The sequence below is a fragment of the Sciurus vulgaris genome (genome assembly GCF_902686455.1).
Source record: "Sciurus vulgaris genome assembly, chromosome: 10".
NCBI classification, from domain to species: Eukaryota; Metazoa; Chordata; class Mammalia; order Rodentia; family Sciuridae; genus Sciurus; species Sciurus vulgaris.
In genome coordinates this window covers 61758495-61781539 of record NC_136470.1, presented here as the reverse complement: position 1 = coordinate 61781539, position 23045 = coordinate 61758495, and the positions used below count along the sequence as shown (strand labels likewise).

At 39.5% G+C, this 23045-nt stretch overlaps 1 long non-coding RNA gene across 1 annotated transcript in view; it reads right to left on the bottom strand.

The window, feature by feature from the left end:
• LOC306638298 overlaps positions 1-20544 on the bottom strand; it is a 28004-nt gene extending 7460 nt beyond the window's left edge. Inside the window, exon 1 of the long non-coding RNA XR_013757464.1 lies at positions 20475-20544. This is a non-coding gene — a long non-coding RNA (uncharacterized lncRNA). The remainder of the gene's footprint in view (positions 1-20474) is intronic.
• Between the last annotated feature and the right edge of the window lie 2501 nt (positions 20545-23045).

Here is a 23045-nt window from a genome sequence, read left to right as displayed (position 1 = left end):
TAGTCACTACACTGCTAGAGTATCAATGATGATGTTTCAGGAAAGTGGCAACCAACAAAAATCAGATGTCAAGGAATGAAGCATAGAAGAAGGGTCTAAGAGATCACATAATTGAGGATCCCAGGGGTTAAAATAGACCAGACAATCTTCAGCATCATATCCCAATGGAAGTGTACCACACATGTTGGGAGGCTTAAGAGGGAGTCTGTGGGGTGAGGTGGAGGCTTCAGGAGGATGCTGATGGTATAGAGAGGGAAGGGTCTCTAGAAATCAGAGTACAACACAGAGCATAACAAACTGATCTCCACAATCCCCAAAGGGACATAATGAAGGAATTAAGTCATACAGGTAAACAGGGAACAGATTTCATGAAGATATATTCTTCAATGAAGTCCTCAGATGGTGTAGGTCACTGATGTAGAAATGTCAAAGTAGCATATACTTGTCTCTGAAATTTCTGTTCTCCTTATGTTGAATTGGACTCTGACAAGGCAAATTTCTTATCAAGTGAGGTATCAAAAGAGTTGCAATACAGTTTTTGACATAAGAGAAAGAATTTGACATTCTACATAAAATCCAAGTCCACATCTTTGACTCTTTCAGGGTATTTCCAAGTGACTTACTGGGATGTCAAATACAGAAAAATCAAGGGTGTTTCTGCAGGAAGATTCCATTGTGTGGGTGTGTTGGAAGAGAAGCAGGATTGCACACTGATGCTGGGTCACTCCAGGCTAACTGGAGCCATGCCCCTTATTTTTTGTATTACCCAGAAGTTCACAAGATTGCCTTTAGTTGGACTGTCTCACAATCTCCAGCCCAAAATATGAAGGTATCTCAGAAGGCCATTTAAAATGACACAGTAGGACTATGGAAAATGCCTACAAGCAATTCATTGATAATGTTGGTTCTATTTCTATTTAATGTTGGTTCTATATTTGTAGAGGTGTGTCCCAACCCAGAGGAGACCAATGTTTCAGGGCTGTCTGAGCAAAATGGAATGAGAGTCATCTTCCTGAGATCTATTTTCAGCATGTCTGATGCCCACTCTCCAGGAGAGCGCCGGAGAATGACCATGCCCGTTCATCATCACCCAGTCCTTCTGCCTCATTTCCTCTCTAACGGAAAATCAGGACACAGTTTACTTTGACTATTGTGACCCCAGTGGAGTATTATGCAGACTTCCTCATAGTGCATTACCCTTTCCTACTCACCCTACACCTGCTCCAGGTATATACAGATTTTCACTGGAAAGTCTAGACCCAGCGACAGGGTGCTACCAGCCCATTGGCTCCAGCCTCACCTGCAGGCAATGGAAGTGTAGGTTTATTCCCAGAACACCTGTCAGGTGGGAACAGCACACTTAGCGAATGGGGGCATTCCAGGGACTGGAGGGAAGCCTCTCTTAGGTTTCAAGTGAAGAAAATACAAATTCACTCTCTCTTTGGGGAGATGAGAATTCACCAATGTGGCACGATCCCAGACAGTCATTTCCAAAGGTACATTTAGAAGTATAACTTGAGAAAGGAAAGAAAAATCAAATGAATCTAATGATGTTAATTAGGACATCCTTCTACTCCCTGGGTTGAAATTTTAAAATTCACCATTGCAGTATGTGGCTGATAATTGGAAAGCATAGATTAGAGTAGCTCCCTAATCAATGAATAATCTGTGTTGGATACTTTTTGTTGAAAGTCAGAATCATTTCACCCTTTTGAGAAGCTCAGAAACTACTGTTCCCAGATTCTCTTGCCAGTGGGGCTCAGCTAGATTTAGCTAATGGGAAGCACCTGTTTGAGACTTTCCAGATAGAAGTTTTCCCCCTAGTGGAAGTTCTGAACAAGGATGTGGGCATCAGCAGATGGCAGACATGGCAAGTCAGGATTTTACTGGAGGCTTTCAGACATCCTGAGAGTCTCCAGGTTTTCCATACAGAGATCAGTTGAGGTCATGGTGATGGTTTCCTGTAAGCATGTCCTTCCAAGTTTCCTGAAAGCAACCTAGCTTACCTTTGCTCCCCTGTACTCCCAACATAAAACCCCAGTAGTGCCACACTCCAATTTCCTTTTTAAGTTTTATACTACTTCAAATACCTAGTGAAAGCACCCAGAAACCACTCCGGATGGGGGAACTCACCCAAGAAACTTTATTAGCAGACAGTATCTGCTCTTAAGGGCAGAAGAGAGAAAGAACAAGAGAGTGAGGGAGAGAGAGAAAAGAGAACAAATAGCAAGGGAATTATGCTTAAATAGTGAAAGCCCATGGGCTAATTTGACCAATGACTGACAAGAAAGTTAACAATCTTGATTACAAAATGGTGTGTGGGTTGCTGGGCAGAATCAGGGGAGAAGTAGCTGCAGCCTTGTTCCTTATACCTAGACTAGCCTCTGGTTTCCTAACCAAATGCTTATTGACAGACAATTTATATGCCCCTTATTTCAAAAATATTTACAAGGCTCAAGGTATCTGGTTCTTGACTCAAATTAATGGCAGCAAGTTTCATCCTTATCTGGATTGATAAGGACAGTCCATGCCCAGGAATCTGTGAACAATCTCCCTCCATCCATGCAAAGAATATTTACTAAATATTTTCAAGTGTCAGCAACGTTTAGCAGTATGCGGAACTTTCACTCTAGTGAAAGAAGAAAGGTCACCAACCACGAAAAACATAATGTATCAGATGGTGCTGAGTGCTTTGAATTAAAAGAAGAGGGTAAAGGAGACAGGGTACTGTGAAAGGAGGAGGGTCTTTAATACATGGCAACCAGGAAAGCTTCATTGATAAGGTGATATTTGAGCAAAGATTTGAAAGGGGTAGGTGTGTGGAGGTATCTGGAGAAGCTTTCCCTGGTGTAAAGACCTGGAGCATGAGCATACATGGCCTGAGAGAAGGAATAATATTCCGGGAGTAGAGTGAGTAATGACAAAGGAGAGAGATTAAGTCAGGAAGGAGGTAGGGCTCCATGCAATATATAGACTATGGAAAGAATGTGGCTTTTATTCTGAGTTAGATGAGAAATGATATCACCAGATGGCTTCAAGGATGTGTTGTTTTTATATTAAGAAGGAAATAAAACAATATCTATACAAAAATAAAAGAGCTGTTTGAGAAAACACAGACCCACTGTTCTGTTCTCAAAAGCCACACTACTTCCTGCTGGTCACCTACCCCTCCAACAATCCATTGGCAGCTTGGTTTTTGTTTGAAAACCCCAGTTTTGGTCCTCTTAATATTTTGGCTTATAGAATGATTGAAAAGGAATTGTATTATGTCAAACTACTCCCATAGTTTTTCTGGAAATTACAAAATAAAGACTGGGTTCCCTAGATGACTACAAAATAATGTTGGATTTAAGGAAAGGCCAGATGATAAACATAATAATAATGAGCTCATGCCAAGAGAGAAATGCGTGTGGCTTGACATGACTTCCTTAGGAAGCACTTGTTGTTAGAGGGTCTCACTAGAGGGAGATCCTGTACGACAGCGCAGGGAAAGTTCCTCTAGCTGCATCCACGTGCCTCTGTGCACAGAAGACACAGGATGGAGAGGCACTCTTTCCTCCCAGGAGCTCGTTTCTGTTCTCCAGGGCTCTACACAAATATTACAAGACTTATCCAAACTCAGATGCAGAATAAGCTTCTGAAAAAGCAACCAAGAAGGTGAACAAATGATGGAGAGGGGGAGAGAGAAGAAGGGAAAACAATGGAGGAGAATTCAGGTTATTCTAGGGACTACTCAGGGGACAAAGGCAAGGAAAATAGCTGAGTTTCATCGACTCAGCTTAACTAGAACCAACACCAAGAATTCTCATTTTGCTTTAGAAACATTATTTTGGAGATGGGGTCTCACCGTGCTGCCCAAGCTGGCCTCAGACGCCTCGGCTCTAGTAATGCTTCTGTCTCAGCCTCCCAAGTAGCTGGGACCACAAGTGCGTACCCCTGAGCCCAGCTAAAAACATTCTCAACTGAAAGAAGAGAGAGGTGATTAGAAGCATCTACATGCTGTTTGGCTCAGTTGAGCCCCTTTTCCCCAATAAACTTCTCATCCACAGCCCCATTTGGGCAAATAACATAGTCATTATAGCAACAAAAATCACCCAGCCCTGTAGACTTTGAGAATAATTTAAAATATAATTATATGGCCAGAATTCAGAGAGCTGTTTACATTTATGACCCAAGTTTTAAAAAGGCACTTCTGGCTCTGATAGCTCACCTTGTTGAGACCTTCTCTCTCTCTCTCTCTCTCTTTCTCTCTCTGCACACCACACACCACACTCAAGCTACTGTTCCACACACTGTTCCATATGCATGTCTATATACTCAGACTTGTTCTTCTCACCCATTCTAATGCTGGACACAGGCTGAATGGGGCTGTTCAGCCTCAGGACCTGTCTTCTGCCTCAGTAGTTCTGCTCATGGCATGGTTTGGGAAGCTCTGAAAGTCCTATGCCTACAACAACACATCTCATTTTCAGCTAGCCATATTCCATGTGCTCCACAGCCATCTGTGGCTAGTGGCTACCATCTTGCCCTGTTCTGCTATGTGTAATGAGAGGATTCATGTGAACATACATTATAGGCATTAAAATGCTATCATCTGTAATCAAGTCCAAGGAGGACTTGTCTGTCATATAATATGCCAGCTGTCACAGGCTCCATTTCCCATGGTGCTTTCCTCCATGGCAGGGAACGGGGAGCTGGACATTGCCAAGTGTCCTGATTTTTACTGCCACAGTTGTTGTCCCTTGGAAAGAGCACACACTGTGTCATCAGGATGCACAGGGTTGACTTCTTGACCACATCTTATCTATGTGACCCTGGGAAAGTCCTCTTTCACTGGACAGCCTCAGGTTCCTTATCTGTAAAAAGAAAGATCCTATGGCTTCTATGTATACCACAAAGTTGCTACAGAGATAGACACGCATGTCATGGTACAAGTAAACTATCCTGTTATAAAGCACTAGATATCATCCTGGATATTTATTATCATTCTTGTATTTTTCAAAACTAGCACATCCTCATATAACTGTTGATTGGGTACTAAGAACATAGATAATCATAGGAATTTCAAAATTTTAAATTTATTTCTTGCTTTTTGCCTCTTCTGGCTCAGAACAGCTAGCCACCCTCTTAGCTAGCCCCTCTGCTGGAGAATGCATCCCTGGATAGACTGTTTTTGCAAGGGGCATGGAGAGGAGGACCAAGGCAAATACAAAGTAAAGTCATGTTAAGAACGTGGGTTTTGAATTGGAGACAGCCAGATGAGAATGTTGGTACCATTCCTTCCTAAGTTGTCCTGCTTTTAAGCCCCAGATTTCCCATTGTGAACCAGTCTGCTTCCAGAACCATGGGAGGCTTCTAGGAGAGGATGCAGTCAGCACTCGGTGCTGGGCTGGTCGAAGTCTGCCCTCTGGATTGTGACTGTATTTTACCATCATCTCAGCTCAGCAGATGCCTAATGCACCATCTTGGGAGAGGGAGGAGATTTTTTGGCTCCAGAGCAGACTGGCTATCCATCTGGTTTGGGTTTTTGTGTGTGGCTGTTGGCAGACTTGTTTAGTGGGGATGGGCCCTGGGTTGGCACTTGGCGTTATAACTCCTAGCCATTTAGTGACATCCCGCTGCACGTACTCATTGTTTCTGAAGAGGTAGGGAAGCAGCTCATGAGATTGAAGGCTTCTTCCAGTCCAGTTGGCTCCCACAGGGCCTCCCTCACAGCATTCTGCTGTTCTGGGAGAGCCTCTCTGCTTGTAGACCTGGGCAGGTGGAGTCCTGCTCACAAGTTCTCACATCGGTGTGCACTCTGTGGACTTAGGACAACTCTGGTCTAATTCTGGTTAGGTGTTTATACAAAGTCCTTTCACCTCACAAAATGCTGAAACTAGGAATGATACCATCCCTGGGGTGGAGAATGGGCCCACTGAGGGCATTGCATGCAGGCAGACAGGTGATGTCTAGCAGGTGTTTAAATTGTCACAAACTGTACCTTGGATGATGGAAGGTTGCATGATCAACCATCCTGGTCTGCTCAGGACTCAGGGGACTTCCTGGAATATAAAACTTTTGCCAGAATACTTAGAAGCCCAGACAGTCTCATGCTTGTGGGCAGTAGGATGCAGCAGTGCTTCTCAATCATTAACATGAATGTGAACCACCTGGGACCTGTTACACTGCTGATTCAGCAGGTCTGAGGTGAGGCCTGCAATTCTTATGTTTAAAATGCTCCCAGGCAGTACTGACACTATCAATGAAGGCACTACACTTGGAGTAACAATGCTTTACTGGACCTGCCAGAGACTTAGGAAAGATCTGGGCTGACATTCAGCTGTACCTCTCCCCAGATGTTATACTCACTTTCCTCATTTGCTCCAGTCCACTGCCCATGAGGACAACACCTATAGTCAAGGCTACTTTAGAATCTGCCTACTCATAATTGTCAATATATTTCTGTTCTTTCTCATTTAAAATTTAGTCCCCCTCTGCAAACCCTGCTTCTTCTGACCTCTTTGCCCCTCCCTGTTTAATCAAGTGAAAGAGAGTCCTGGTGGGCTTGATCTTATCTAGTCATGCAGGCATCCTTGTCTTTCCTCAAAGGCACATACCTGTCCCCTGACCTTTGAATGTGCAGACCCCTCTGACTGGGTCACTCATCCTTCAGACAGCTGCACAATCCCATCCCTCACATCCTGTGGTTCTTCACTTGCAGATCTCTGCAGCAGTCATGTCTATGGCATATGTCATATGCACATGTATGTTCAGTCCTTTCTTAACCACACTGAAATAGGCATCCTTTGACCCCATCATACCAATGCCTACTCACACCTGTGCAAACTCACAATTCCTCCCTTCTGTACTTTATTGTCTTTCTCAAGCAGATATTAGCTTCAAAGAGAAAATATATCTGACTTTTCATCCCCTCATGCGTTCCTTCTAAATTGAGCTGAATACTTAAATAATTTGCAGACATCTGCAAATGCCTCAGGTATACAGGAGCACACATGCACATGCACATACACACACACACACACATACACACACACAGGCATGGACATAAATAGATCCTAATAAAGCATGCAAATAATATGCACCATAAATGTTTCCTTTAGGGGAGTGAATTCTCTGTGAATCGCAACACAGAGCAAGGCACCCACTGCCTCTGCACAAAGGATTAGAAACTTGACCTGGAAGGGAGATGGCCTGGGGAGCACACCTGTTCAGGTATCTACCTGACCAGCTCAGCTGAACTTAGAGGAAGCCACCAAATCTCAGTGTGAAACAGAGAGGCAGAGTAGAGGACTTGTGTCTAAAAGGTCTCTTTGCTGCTTGGCAATGGCCTTAATTTAGTGTTAATGGCTTAATTTCCAAGTTGCACATCCTCCCTCCTTAAATAGCACTCAGTGTAATTGATGCCAGGTCAATTGCTGCGCCAGCCAAGGAAGTGTCCAAGGGGCAGGAACCACATGCTGCTTTACCTGTGCTTAAAGAGGAAAATGTCACACATCTCCCAAGAAACAGCTCTGTCTGAGATATAGCACAGAGTCTCAAGTGGCTCTTTGAGAAAAATAAAACAAGAAACACAAAATGAGAAAGACAAAAACTTACCTCAATCTCAGAATTAAAGAGTAAGTTTGATTCTTATTTTCCTCTTTACATTTTTAACTAGATTCTAAACCTATAAAACAAATACATACTATGTTATAATTATGGTCAACATGGTGTTACATAAAACAAACAAAGATATATAGATAATATTCTCAATTTTAGTTGAAACTATAAAGGACCCATCAGGAAGCACACTGAAATGTTAATGGTGGATCTTTCTGAATAGTGGAATTATTGCTGAAGTTCATCCTGCCCCCCAACCAGCTTCTCATTATTTTTCAAATTTTATATAGTGAGGATTGACTGTAATTTAAAAATGAATTTTGTTAATTTTTTAAATAAATGTCTACCACCCTGTAGTTATAATACCTAAGTGTTTTGTTTGTTTGCATTGGGTTTACTTGAAACAGGCTCCATCTCTTATTCCTGCATCAAAACCCAAAAGAAGGGAAGGATTTTATTTGGGGGAAGTAAAGAAGCACTCTCCTTGAAGTGCGCCTTCTTTTAGAAGGAACATTTCTACCCCATTGCTGGTTGAACCAAGCAGGTGTGGAACTGTGCACATTGGGTTTGCACTCAGTTGAATCCAGGGCTGGAATGGACCTTAGAGACCAACCAGTTCCATCCTCTTTCACAGCAGAGGAAACAGAGAAAGAGAGGAGAGAGGATGGGTCTTGCTCAAGGCCACACTGTGGTGCTGACATCTAACTAACTCAGGTCTAGAATCCCAGCTGGAACCTGTGCTCTCTTCTTCCAATTATTCGTGTTGCTTTTTCTTCCGACTCAGAAATAGAGCCCTAAAAGAATTCCAAGCTCACTGTCTTGTATTTAGTAGGCCCTCAGCAAATGAATAATGTATACACAGATAAATACTTCAAAAAGTTTTTAATGTCAATGATCACTACATATTGAAAATGAAGCTCAGGAAATAAATTTTGATTTCTCCTATTAATAAGAGAAAAGGAAAAGCAAAGACAAATCTACCTTTGAAGTAGAAAATCTGCCACTGCATGGGTTACATAGTGGTGGCCAGTGCCAGGGCCTGTCCCCAAAGGCAGGCGAGGCATCTGTGAGGACAGAAGTGCATGGGAGACCTTCACTGACCCTTCACTGGCTTAAGGGGTCCAAAGAACTTGGAGGAAATGTGAAAGTGTCTCTCTCTTCCTGGTGGTAAGTGAAGAGAAAACCAGATTCTGTGGCCACAGGGACCTCTCCCAAGGAATCAATCAAGGAGTTCCAAGAACACAAAGAGCATTGCTGCACTCAGCAAAAAAAAAAAAAAAAAAAAAAAAAGAAAGGCCAACACTTGGTGAACTTCAGGTGGCAAAGGGAGATTTTAAGGCACTCAAAAGTAGGGACAGTTTTAGAACTAAAGAAAGGCTTTAGTAATATTTACTAATAACAATGCACAGGCTTCTTAAATGACAAATTCTATAGAAATGCAGGACTTACTTTTTGTCTATGCTTAAAACTAACTGGCTCCTCCTCCATGCAGCCACCTTCTCACCACTCCCAGATCAGGGCAACTGTCAGGAGCAGGCAAATGAATTATGGTTCTTGAACTGCCCACAGACAGAGGTGATACCTCTCTTGGGAATTCCTTGGTGCAAAGGTTCCTATTGAAGATTGCCCAGTTGCTGTGGTGACACCCTGTTCAAAAGGGGATTCTGTGCCAGCCACAGAGCCATTCAGTTCTTGTTCAAGTTCAAATGCCAGCTGCCCGGGGAGTAGAGACTTATGGGCACAAGCTGATAACTATAATTAGACAGCACAGAAGTTAGTCCTTCACTTTGAGTGCTTTGAAGAAACTTTCTCATGATAAATCCTTTTAATGATATAGCATATATAATAAATGTGCTGAGCTGACTCGTGGTCACTATACTCCATCAGAGTGTGCTGCCCACCGAGTCCCAACTTTTTCTCTATTTGTGTGTCTGCTTGTTTTTTATAATCCTCCATTGCACCTTGTCCCGTTTGCTGATTAACAGCTGTGCAGATTACAATTGGCAACTGCTAGAGTTGACCAATATTCTCCATCACCCTGTTTGTTCCAAAAGGATACCATACCAGGTTTCAGATGTTTCCATACAGAGATGTTTTCTCTGAAACTTTCAAATTGTCTTTTTTTTTGGGGGGGGGGGGGGAGTTGGACCCACGAATACCACATCAGCCCTTTTTATTTTCAGACAGGGTCTTATCAAGTTGCATAGGGCCTCACTAAGTTGCTAAGGCTGGTCTTGAACTTGTGGTCCTCTTGCCTCAGCCTCCAGAGCTGCTGGGATTACAGGCAAACACCCTGTGCCTGGCTCAATTTCTTTATTTCATTTTATTCTTTTATGTAGAGTCACACCATTCATGTAATATATATATATAATATATATATACATATACATATTATATATATTATATATATATAATATATATATATATACACATACACACATAGGATAATACTGTTTGTTTCATTCTACCATCTTTCCGTCCCCCCATGCACTCCCACCACATTTTCCTCTACACCATTCAAAGTTCCTTCCTTTTTCTCATCCCCCCAGCACCTCCCCTCATTATATAGCATCATTCACTTATCAGAGAAAATATTCAGCCTTTGGTTTTTTGTGCTTGGCCTATTTCACTTAGCATGATATTTTCCAACTTCATCCATTTACCAGCAAATGCCAAGATTTTATTCTTCTTTATGGCTGAGTAATATTTAATCGTGTATATATACCACAGTTTCTCACTCCATTCATCAACTGAAGGCATCTAGTTTGGTTCTACAATCTAGCTATTGTGAACTGAGCTGCTATTAACATTGATGTGGCTACATCACTGTAGTTTGCTGATTTTAAGTCCTTTGGGTATAGGCCAAGGAGTGGGATAGCTGGGTCAAATGGTGGGTCCTTTCCAAGCTTTCCAGAGTGACTGCATCAATTTGCAACTCTGCCAGCAATGTATGAGTGTGCCTTTTTCCTCACATCCATGCCAACACTTATTATTGCTTGTGTTCTTGATAATAGCCATTCAAATTGGAGTTACATGAAGTCCTAGGGTGGTTTTAATTTGCATTTCTCTAATTATTAGGGATGATAAATACTTTTTTCATATATTCATTGATCACCTGTATATCTTCTGTGAAGTGTCTGCACAGTCCCTTAGCCCATTTATTGATTGGGTTCTTTGTATTTGTGGTGTAAAGATTTTTAAGATCTCTATAAACTTTGGAGATTAGTGCTCTGTCTGAAGTATATGTGGAAAAGATTTTCTCCCACTCTGTAGGCTCTCTTTTCACATTATTGATTGTTTCCTTTGCTGAGAAAAAGCTTTTCAGTTTGAATCTATCCCATTTATTGATTCTTGCTTTTATTTCTTGCACTATGGGGGTCTCATTAAGGAAGTCTGGTCCTAAGCCAACGTGGTGGAGATTTGGACCTACTTTTTCTTCTATTTGGTGAAGGGTCTCAGGTCTAATCCTCCATCCTCGATCCATTTTGAGTTGAGTTTTGTGTAGGGTGAGAGATAGGGGTTTAATTTTATTTTACTGCATATGGACTTCCAGTTTTGCCAGTACCATTTGTTGAAGGGGCTATCTTTTCTCCAATGTAAGTTTTTGGCACCTTTGTCTAGTATGAGATAACGGTACTTATATAGGTATGTCTCCATGTCATCTATCCTGTACCATTGGTCTATCTGTCTATTTTGGTGCCAGTATCATGCCATTTTTGTTACTATTGCTCTGTAGTAGAGTTTAAGGTCTGGTATTGTAATACCTCCTGCATCACTCTTCCTGACCATGATTGCTTTGGTTATTCTGGGTCTTTTGTTCTTCCAGAGGAATTTCATGATTGTTTTCACTATTTCTGAGAAATGTCATTGGGATTTTAATTGGAATTGCGTTAAATCTGAATAGCATCTTTGGAAGTATGCCCATTTTGATAATATTAATTCTATTCAAGAACTTGGAAGATGTTTCCATCTTCCAAGGTCTTCTTCAATTTCTTTCTCTAATGTTCTGTAGTTTTCATTGTAGAGATCTTTCACCTCTTGGGTTAGATTGATTTCCAAGTATTTAATTTTTTTTAGGCTATTGTGAATGGAGTTGTTTTCCTCATTTCCCCTTCAGATGTTTTATCACTTATGAATAAAAATGTTTTAGATTTATGCATGTTGATTTTATATCCTGCTATTTTGCTGAATTCATTTATGAGTTCTAGAAGTTTTCTGGTGGAGTTTTTTGGATCCTCTAAATATAGAATTATGTCATCAACAAATGGTGACAGTTTGAGTTCTTCTTTTCCTGTTCGTATCCCTTTAATTTTGATCTAATTGCTCTGGCTAGTATTTCAAGGATGATGTTGAATAGAAGTGGTGAAAGAGGGCATCCCTTTCTTTTTCCAGTTTTTAAAGGGAATGTTTTCAGTTTTTCTCCATTAAGAATGATGTTGGCTGTGAAATGAGCATAAATACCCTTTACAATGTTGAAGTATGTTCCTACTATCCCTTTTTTTCTAGTGTTTTGAGCATGAAGGGGTGCTGTATTTTGTCAAACACTTTCTCTGCATCAATTGAAATAATCATATGATTCTTAACCTTGAGGCTACTGATGTGATGAATTACATTTATTGATTTCTGGATGTTGAACCAACCTGCATCCTGGGATGAACCCCACTTGATAGTGGTGCACTATCTTCTTAATATGTTTTTGGATGCAATTTGCCAGGATTTTGTTAAGGATTTTTGTGTCTATATTCATCAGAGATGCCAGTCTAAAATTTTCTTTCCTTGATGTGTCTTTGCTTGGTTGGGTATGAGGGTGATACTAGCTTCATAGAATGAGTTTGGAAGGGTTCCCTTCTTTTTCTATTTCCTGGAATACTTTGAGAAGTATTGGAATGAGTTCTTTGAAGGTCTTGTAAAACTGCCTGATCCTGGGCTTTTCTTGGTTGGAGGCTTTTGATGGCTTCTTCTATTTCATTGCTTGAAATTGATCTGTTTAAATTGTGTATGTCCTCCTGGTTCAGTTTGGGAGGATCACATGTCTCTAGAAATTTGTCAATGTCTTCGATATTTTCTATTTTGTTGGAATACAGATTTTCAAAGTAGCTTCTCATTGTGTTATGTATTTCAGTAGTGTGTCATGATATTTCCTTTTTCATCATGAATTTTAGTAATTTGAGTTTTCTCACTCCTTTTCTTTATTAGTGTGGCTAAGGGTTTATTTTGTTTACTTTTTCAAAGAACCAACTTTTTGTTTTGTCGATTTTTTGAATTGTTTCAATTTCATTGATGTTTAGCTCTTATTTTAATTATTTCCTGTCTTCTACTTTTGGTGTTGTTCTTTTTCTAGGGCTTTAAGATGTAATGTTAGGTCATTTAGTTGTTGACTTTTTATTGTTTTCTTGAATGTACTCCATGCAATGAATTTTCCTCTTAGTACTGCTTTCATAGTGTCCCAGAGATTTTGATACGTTGTATCAAAACATATCAAAGAATTTTTTATCTCCTACCTGATGTTTTCTGTTATCTGTGCTTCATTCAATAGGATATTATTTAGTATCCAGGTGTTGGAGTAATTCTGCTTTCTATTTTGTCATTGATTTCTAATTTCATTCCATTATGATCTGATAGAACACAAGGTAGTATCTCTATTTTTCTGCATTTACTAAGGGCTGCTTTGTGGCGTAACATATGGTCTATTTTAGAGAAGGATCCATGTGCTGCTGAGAAGAAGGTGTACTCTCTCATTGATGGATGGAATATTCTATATATGTCTGTTAAGTCTAGGTTATTGATTGTGTTATTGAGTTCTATGGTTTGTTTAGTTTTTGTTTGGAAGATCTATCCAGTGGTGACAATGCTGTGTTAAAGTCATCCATAATTATTGTGTTGTGGTCTATTTGATTCCTGGAATTGAGAAGGATTTGTTTGATGTACATGGATGCACCATTGTTTGGTGTTGCTGCCCGCAGCAACAATCCCACGGGAAGGAATCAGAGGCAGACTGGGAATGAACTACTTCTATTATCTTTTTCTGGACTGCTTTCTTGCTTGCTTGCTTGCTTGCTCGCTCGCTAGTTTATAGAGGAAGATAGGCTTGCTTGCTTTTGGAGGAAGAGAGGCTTGCTTGTTTTTACTATGCTTTCAGAGAGGCTAGGCTTATCAGAGAGGCTACGCTTTCAGAGGAGCTATTTCTTAGAGGTCTACTGCTGCTTCTTAGAGGTGCATCCGGCATCCTGCATCCTAAAGGTGCGTGCTAGAGGTGCGTGCTATCAGAGGTGCTTTCTATCAGAGGTGCTTCTTAGTGGTGCATCCCGCATACTGCGTCCTTCATTCTGCGATCTGCCTTCTTCCAGGTAAAGAGAATGTCTTATTTACACCAAGGTAGCCAATCATTTTAGGATTAAGTAGCACGATTGGTGCACGCACCACGGTGCCAATGGAGAAAGAAGGAGGAACATGCGTAGACCTAGAGCACGGAAGAGACATCAACCAATCAGGCAAAAGGTCATGAGAGATCACGTCATGTCAACACTAATCAAGCACCACCTCATGGCCCAACACCAGCCACCATCTTAGAGCTGCTTAAACATGTCTCTACAGTTTGGGGCATAAATATTTACAATTATTATGTCTTCCTGAATTATGGTTTCCTTAAGCAGTATGAAAAGTCCTCCTTTATCTCTTCTGACTAACTTTGGCTTGAAGTCAACTTTATCTGATATAAGGATGGAAATCCTCACTTTTTAACTGAGTCCATGTGTGTGGTAGGTTATTTCCCATCCTTTCACCTTTAGTCTATGGATGTCTTTTTTTATGAGATGAGACTCTGGAAGGCAGCATATTGTTGGGCCTTTATTTTTAATCCAATCTGCCAGTCTATGTCTTTTGATTGATGAATTTAAGCCATTAATATTCAGGGTTATTATTGAGATATGATTTGAATTCCCAGTCATTTGGGCTTATATTTGGTTTTTAACTTGACTTGGTTTCTCCTTTGATTGTTTTTTCCTTTAAGGTATTTCCTCCCTTTGCCGACCTCCATTGTTGTTTTTCATTTCCTCCTCACGGAATATTTTGCTGAAAATGTTCTGTAGCACAGGCTTTCTATTTGTAAATTCTTTTAATTTTATTTATCATGGAAGGATTTTATTTCATCTTCAAATCTGAAGGTTAGTTTTGCTGGGTATAGGATTCTTGGTTGGCAACCAAGTTCTTTCAGATCTTGAAATATGTTGTTCCAGGCCCTTCTAGTTTTTAGGGTCTGGGCTGAGAAATCTGCTGCTATCCGTATTGGTTTCCCCCTATATGTAATATGACGTTTCTCTCTCACAGCCCTCAAAATCCTATCTTTATTTTTTGTGTTATTCATTTTCATTATAATGTGGCTTGGTATGATTCTGTTGTGATTTTGTGCCTTTGTTCTGTAGGCCTCTTGTATTTGATTTTATGTTTCATCCTTCAGGTTTGGGAAATTTTCTGATATTATTTCATTGTGTAGGTTGTTCATCCCTTTGGTTTGTATCTCTGTGCCTTCCTCAATCCCAATAATTCTTAAATTTGGTCTTTTCATGACGTCCCATAGTTCTTGGAGGTTTTGTTCATGATTTCTTACCTTCTTCTCTGTTTGGTCAACTTTATTTTCAAGATTAAATATTTTGTCTTCATTGTCTGAGGTTCTGTCTTCCAAGTGATCTAGTCTGTTAGTGATGTTTTCCATTGAGTTATTTGGTTTATGATTTCCTTCATTTCAAGGATTTCTGTTTTTTTGTTTTGTTTTTGAGAATCTATCTCTTGGTTGAAATAATAATTTTTTTTTAAAGACAATATTTTAGCTTCAATTTTTGACCCTGGAGAGCAGTAATGCAAACATGACAACCACAGTGTATCATGCTTTACATTTTTGAACTTTTTCTCTTCCATTTCTGATATTATGGGCTTTAGCTCTCTTTATGGGTTTGTGGAGTCAAAAGAACACTGACATCACTGTCCTGTGCCTTGTGGGGTTGAGCGATGGGCAATACATGAACACAGCTCTCAGCTCTGTTAGGGCTTCCAATTACTGGTGGCCTCTTTTGCTGGGAGACAGGTGAGCTTCTCTTCTCAACATAACCTCCATTTCTTTGTGTGTACTGAAACCCCTAACTAGACTTGTTCATTAATAAGATGACTTTCCAGATAGAGATGTCTGGGCTAAAAGAAAATCTAGTATGGTTCTTGTTATGGTTTCGATAGGTGGTATCCCCCAAAAGCACATATGTGAGACAATGCAAGAAAATTTACATGTCAAATGATTAGATTATGAGAGTTGTAACTTAATTGGTGCATTAATCTGCTGATATGGATTAACTGGGTGGTGATTGTTGGCAGGAAGGGTGTGGCTGGAGGAAGGAAGTGACTGGGGGTGTGCCTTTGGGGTTTACATTTTGTCCCTAGTGAAAAGAGCTTCCTTTCTCTGTCTTCATGTTGCCACATGCTGAGTTTTCTCCACCACACCCTTCTGCCATGATGTGCCCCTTTTCTTGGGCACAGAGCAGTGGAGTCAGCCATCTATGGACAAGAACTCTAAAACCATGAGACCCAAATAAACTTTTCTTCCTCTACATTGTTCTCGTTAGGTCTTTTGGTCACAGGAATAAAAAGGCTGACCAAAACACAGAAATTGCTTAATATGTATTCATTGGATAAATAACCTGTGGAATCCAGAATAGCAACCCCCTTCCCTTAAAGATATCCATGTCCTAACCCCTGGGACCTTTGAAAATGTAATCTTGCATGACAAAAGGGACTTTGCAGATATGATTAAGGATCTTGCAATGGGGACACGATCCTGTATTTTCTGAGTGAGTTCAATGTAATCACAAAGCTTCTTATAAGTGAAAGATGGGAGTGAGGTCAAAGTAAGAGAGGATCTGAAGATGTTGAACTGCTAACTTTGGGGATGAAGACTGAGCCAACGTCTGCAGGCAGCCTTTGGAAACTGGAAAAGGCTAGGAAGTGGAATTTTCCCTGAGCCTCCAGAACACAGGTAGGCCTGCTGACACCTTAATTTGAGCACAGTCAGACCCATTTCAGACTTCTAATCTAGAGAACTATAAAATGCTAAATCAGTATTATTGTAAGCCTGTAAGCTTTTGGTAATTTGGTACAGCAGTAATTGAAAGCTACCCAAATTGGAAAGAAATACTTAATAATTATCCAATGAATTTAGCGCTCAACCCTTTTTATAAAGAGATGATTAATAGATGAGAAAAGCTACCCCAGAGACTTTGGATGTACTTCTTTCACTAGACCTGCAACAATACCTTGCCACCGTGACCCTCAAGAATGAGCACAAAGAACCATGGCCACCCTCACTTTGGCCAAAGTGCATTTCACAAAGCCACATGCAGTCAGAACAATCAGTTCCAAATTACAGTGCCTTTCACTCTGAAAATCAGCTCTCTGGCCTCTCTTTTTTCTTTTTCTTTCTTTCTTTTTTTTTTTTTTTTTAACTCCAGATTATAACAAATTCAACAACCTCAGTAGCACATGAAACAATGACATTGCCTAATATGTAATTTGGGAGGGAATTTAATGATACATCTGTCTGTTTTGACAAAGCTTGGTTTTGAAGTATCTATTTAAAATAAAATCAGCAGATTGGCAGCGATTAAAAATGAAAGACTATAAAAAGTTTAGGGACAAAAGCATTAAAGTCTAATAGCTCTTGGCTTATGTGCCAGCACTCTAGTAAATATTTCTAGCACCAAATTTCTCTGCTGAAATCTCAGCATTATCTACTGCAAAAAGCACCACCTTTAAATACACACACACACACACACACACACACACACACACACACATCTCTTATAAATATTAGCCAACAAGTCCATCTGGGATGTGGTAAGACTGGGTATGCATAATATTTCAAGATATCTTATTAGGCATGGATGAACATTATATTTCAAACCCGTAAGTTAGGAACAATATGCTATTACTTTGTTTAAAGTGCCTCCAAACCTTTTAGATACTGCACTAATGTTATTTCTCCTGAGTAGTTTGTTAAGGAACTTTGGAAGTTTGGGAGTTTAGATATTCTAAATGATCTTGTAGAAAAAAGCTATGTAGCCATAGAATGTATTTCTATGGGTTCCTGAAAACTTTACTATAGTTTATACCTTGAGGAAATGCATGAGATCACAAAAAGATCACAAAAATGATGTTTCAAGTAAAATCAAGCATGAAATCACAGGAATTGCCAGTAACGGAATAACACTTATAGTTTTTTATAAAAACTCAAGGGTACAAGCTACCACCTGTAGCAGCCCAGACTCTGTACCCTGCAACCCACCCCCAGCTGGTTCCTGGGACCTGCATCTCATCCTAATGCAGACCTCAGCTTCCTCCTAAGAATCATCTTCCACTGCCTTCTGGATCCATCATACTTGGTGTCTCCTTAGGTCTTCTGCTTCCTTTCCCCAACTTTGCTTACTGATATTGCTGAAGTTCATACAAAGTTTTTACATATCTCTTATCTGGCATCCTTCTACTGATTAAAAAAAATCCATTAAATGAGTTTTTTGCACTACCATGAACACTCACACTCACCACCTCTCCTAAGAACAACTAATGGGAACATTGAACTAATTTTACAGCTTCTAAAGATGAGTTAATCATATAAATGGATAGAGATGATTTGTGGAATGTTAAACACAGACCCTTAAATCACTATAATCATTATTACTTCCCTAGAAGAGTTGTCCGACACTTCCAAGGATAAAAGAGAGGCAGAAGAGAAAGTAATAAAAGATATCATGTTTACTCATTTATTTAATCAATATGCATCATATACATACTACATGCCATGTCTTGTGCTAAGTGCATTGGAAATCCAGTGGGGGATAAAATAAGCATCCAAGTAGCCCTTTTCCTCATGGTCTAAAACTACTGCTAGAGTTCTACCCGTCACATGTGTGTTTCAGACAGCAAGATGTTGGGAGACATAAAGAAGTGAATGTATCCTACCTTAAAGAGAGGAGTTGTCTATACGATCACTTCAAAAGCATTGACCAAAATTTATCACATACTCACATTGAGTTGCAAGCGTGCTAGAGAAAATAGATTTTTATCTGTGTGGTCTGTGTCCACCTTGAGATTAGTATTATTTTTCCTAAGGAAGAAGGAGGACTGTGTCTTGGAAGTAGCATGCATGCTCAGGCACAGTATCTTTGCCTCCTTTGTATTCACTAGGATACAACCTGCCTTCAACCACATTCTCTTTAGTTTGTATGATAATTATGAGAATAGGAGAAACAGCTTTGTAACCCACAAAGTGCCACATAAATGCAAAGGATTGTGTTGATGATTTAAAAATTCTATTAGCTGGTAATTCAGAAAATTGGTACTTTGAACACTTAGCATCTGAAAGGTATAAAGGAAAAGACCTAGATCAATCTCATTATATATTGACTTCTTTTCTGCTTAATTATTTCAGTTTCAGATTTATTTGGTTGCTACTTTTTCTAAAGTTTTATTAAAAGACTTTTTCTTTCTAAAACATTTAAGTATTGTGTTTATGTAAAACCTCTGACCTCGGGGATTTCTTTCTAGAATGCACTGCACAATTCTCCTTACTTCTTAAAATGGCTCAAACATAAGATTATTTATTCACTCATTTTATACATGTTTGTGGGATGCCTACCATGTGGCAGGTTCTGTTCTAGATCCCAGATGGTAGAAAATCCAATCTCTCTCTCCTCTCTCTCTCTCTTTCTCTCTCTCTCTCTCTCTCTCTCTCTCTCTCCCTCTCTCTCTCTCTCTCTCTCTCTCTCTCTCTCTCTCTCTCTCTCTCTCTCACACACACACACACACACACACACACATTCAGAGAATTTATATGCTACTGAAGATAAAAAGCCAAGAGAATATGGTTTTGCAATTTGTGTGAGTGATACAAAACAAAGAAAGATACAAACAAACTCCACTTCATGTCCCTTTACTTCAGTAAAACAAGTATAATTTGATTGTAAAATAAAGATTACATGAAGAGAAAGGAAAAATCTGCAGAGCTGAAAGAATATAAGTGACTTCATGGTAAGAATATGACAAAACAATGGAAGAAAAGTGTTGGTAAATATGAATGAAAGAAGTGATTTGCTACACTCTGCCCCCCACCCCACTGAGATGGTGCAGCACACTTTGTTGATGTGGGTCTGGCTTGCTGCTCGAGCTTCCACACTCACCACAAAGCTCCTGGGCAAGTGAGCAGTCAGAGTCACCCCACTGCAGACAGGAGGTGGCAGCACTGAGATGGAGCTGAACAGGAATCCCCAGCCAAGGACATTTACTGTGCAACTGGGGCTGGAGAGAAATATTAAAATACAGGCGTTTCCTGCCTTCATGTAGTTTCTAATCTGGAAGGGTTGTGAACAAAAACAAAAATAAATGTATATCCACAAAATCAGATGGAGAACCTCAAAAGAAAAAGACGGATGAGTAGTTATGACATGTTCCTGAGTTTAACTGGGAAAAGGTGGGAGGTAAGTGGTACAAGACACATTTGAGCACAAATAAGAAGCATAAATAGAAAATGACTATGGGAAAGCAACCATTAGACCTTCCTGGTGACAAAACAGATTCTGGAGAATGAATCATTCAAAAACTCACAGCATCCTCATGCAGATGACTCATTTAAATTTTGCTGTATCCTGTGGAGCATTTTCCACTAGTTAGGTTTTGTTTTGTTTTGGTCCTAAGGTTAAACTCAAGGCCTTGAGCATGCTCGGCACAGGCTGTATGCTGAGCTACAATCCCAACTGACACTGTCAAGCTTAATATGTCCCCAAAGAGTCTTGTGCTAGAGCCAGCTCATACTGGCTCATTAGAGCTTATGGACTTACCTCTTCCCAGCTGTGCATTCAACATTTTCAAAATGGTGACTTAAAATTGGGAAGAGTTGGGGTATTTTCTTTATGGAACTCAGCAAAGGTCACAGATCTGGTTGTTAAACATTTACCAGCATAGCATTGCTCTTAAGTCAACTAATGCCAGGAGGATTATGTAAGAAACTAGAAAAAAAAAAAAAAAAAAAGCAATAAAAGTCAGAAGTTGAACTAAGAACTGTTGCTTTAAATTTGATACAATATTTTGTATCATTTCTTTAATGGGTTAACATCTTCATAGAGAAAGCATCAAGGTTATTTTGGGAATAAAATAGAATAATCAGTTTGTTGTATCTTTAATAACTGACTTAATAACAATGGTCCTAAGATTGACCCAAGACTGATAATATTACTTCATATGGAAAAGTTGGCAATTCTTGAAAATAGCAGCACATTTCACTGATTAATATTACTTTTTAAATATTCAACTTTAATCATTCAGAAACTATTTGCTGATTAGAGATCATAATTATTGTGCCAAGTTGTGTGAGGAGCACACTAGAGAAAACTAGCAACCCTAGCCTCAGCTTATTTTTCTTCTTTTCTCTGCATTTTGGATATATATGGAGGTGAGATACACTGTGGTGTGTGTGTGTGTGTGTGTATATATATATATATATATATATATATATATATATAAAATAAAAGTTAGGTCAGAATTATTCCACCATTCTTCCCTCTTCCCATCCCTCCTCCCTCCTCCTCAATCCTCAATCCCCTTTTCCAACCCCACTGATCTCTCTTCTATTTTCATGGAATTTCCTGGTCCCACCTATTTTCTTCCCCACCCCCCGCCCTTATTTGTTACTTGCTTCTACTTATGAGAGAAAATATTCAACCTTTGACTTTCTAGGTCTGTCTTGTTTCACTTAACCTGACATTCTCCAGTTCCATCCATTTACTAGCAAATACCATAATTTCATTCTTCTTTATGTCTGTGTAATACTCCATTACATATATATATATATATATGTGTGTGATATATATATATATATATATATCACATTTTCTTTATGCATTCATCTGTTGACAGATACCTGGATTGGTTACACAGTTTTGGCTATTGTGAATTGTGCTGCTATAAACATTGATGGGGCTACATCCCTATAGTATGCTATTTTTAGATCTTTGGAATAAATACCAAGAAGTGGGATAGCTAGGTTATTTGGTGGATCTATTCCTAGGTTTTTGAGAATCCCCATACTGCTTTTCAGAGTGGTTGCACTAATTTGCAGTCCTATCAACAATGTATGAGAGTTACAACTGTTTTTAATTTAGTTGGAATGAGATTTTAAAATAAGAAATATTTACATATTGAAAGGCTGTGAGTGAGGGAAGAAAATTGTAGATTAAAATGTAGTCAATGTAGATAAAAATGCCGAGGGAAAGTAGACCTCACTGAGAGATTGAATTGAGCTGGGTTATCAACAATGCATGAAATTTCCTTTGATTATTATAAAAACAGTATAACACATTGCTGGTAGGGATGTTAGATGGTGCAGCTACTCTGGGAGATAGTATGGAAGTTTCTTACAAAACTAAGTATACCCTTGCCATAAAACCTGACAATTGTACTCTTGGGCATTTATTCCAGAGAAAGGAAAACATAGATTTGCCCCAAACCTGTACACAATTGTTGATAGTGGCCTTATTAATAAACAAGCTACAGTTTGCCCAGCCACCTACCCTTCCCTGGAGTGAACAGTCAAATGGCACTGCTACAACATGAATATACCATGGTTAGATCTCAGGAAAATAGACTGAGTTGTAGGAAAGGCAAGCTCAAAGGATTGCATACTGTATTCTATAATTTTACAGATTACAAACTATAAAAATGACTCCATTTTGTAGCATTCTTGAAATAGCAGAAGCACAGTGCTGGAGAACTGATGAGTGGTTCTTGGGCATAGGGACGGGGTGAGGGGATGCTGGCTGCAGCTCTGTAGCTGGAGACTATGAGGGATCCTTATGAGAAATGTTTTTGCATTTGACCGTGGTGGTCACACGAATCTATACATATAATAAAATTGATAAAAACACAAACGAACATACAAATCAGTGCAAGTAAAGCACTCATTTGTCAACTTCTTATTTGTTACCAATACTACTATTTTTCAAGATGTTACTATTGAGGCATGTGGGAATTCCATGTCATTTATTCCAATTGCATATGCATCTACAAATGATCTCAAAATAAAAGGTCTATAAAAGTATTAACATAATAGTAAATAAGGAAGAGAAAATGATCTCCATAATGCCTGCATCAGCTATTACAACCTGGCCATTCCTTTTACTGGTATAGGGGACAGGTGCATAAACACAAAGAATAGAATGGGGCTTATTAGAATGTCTCAAATAATAGTATGTGCTTCTAATAGGACAAAATTTTCAATCTTATTTTCTGAAAATATGAAAAGAAAATTGTTCAGAACTGCATTACTGACTCAATTTCTGTTCTTCCTCATCCTGGCCCACCTTTGCTGAGTGCTCCATTCCACCTGTATCATCCTTGGCTCTCCTGAGAAGAAT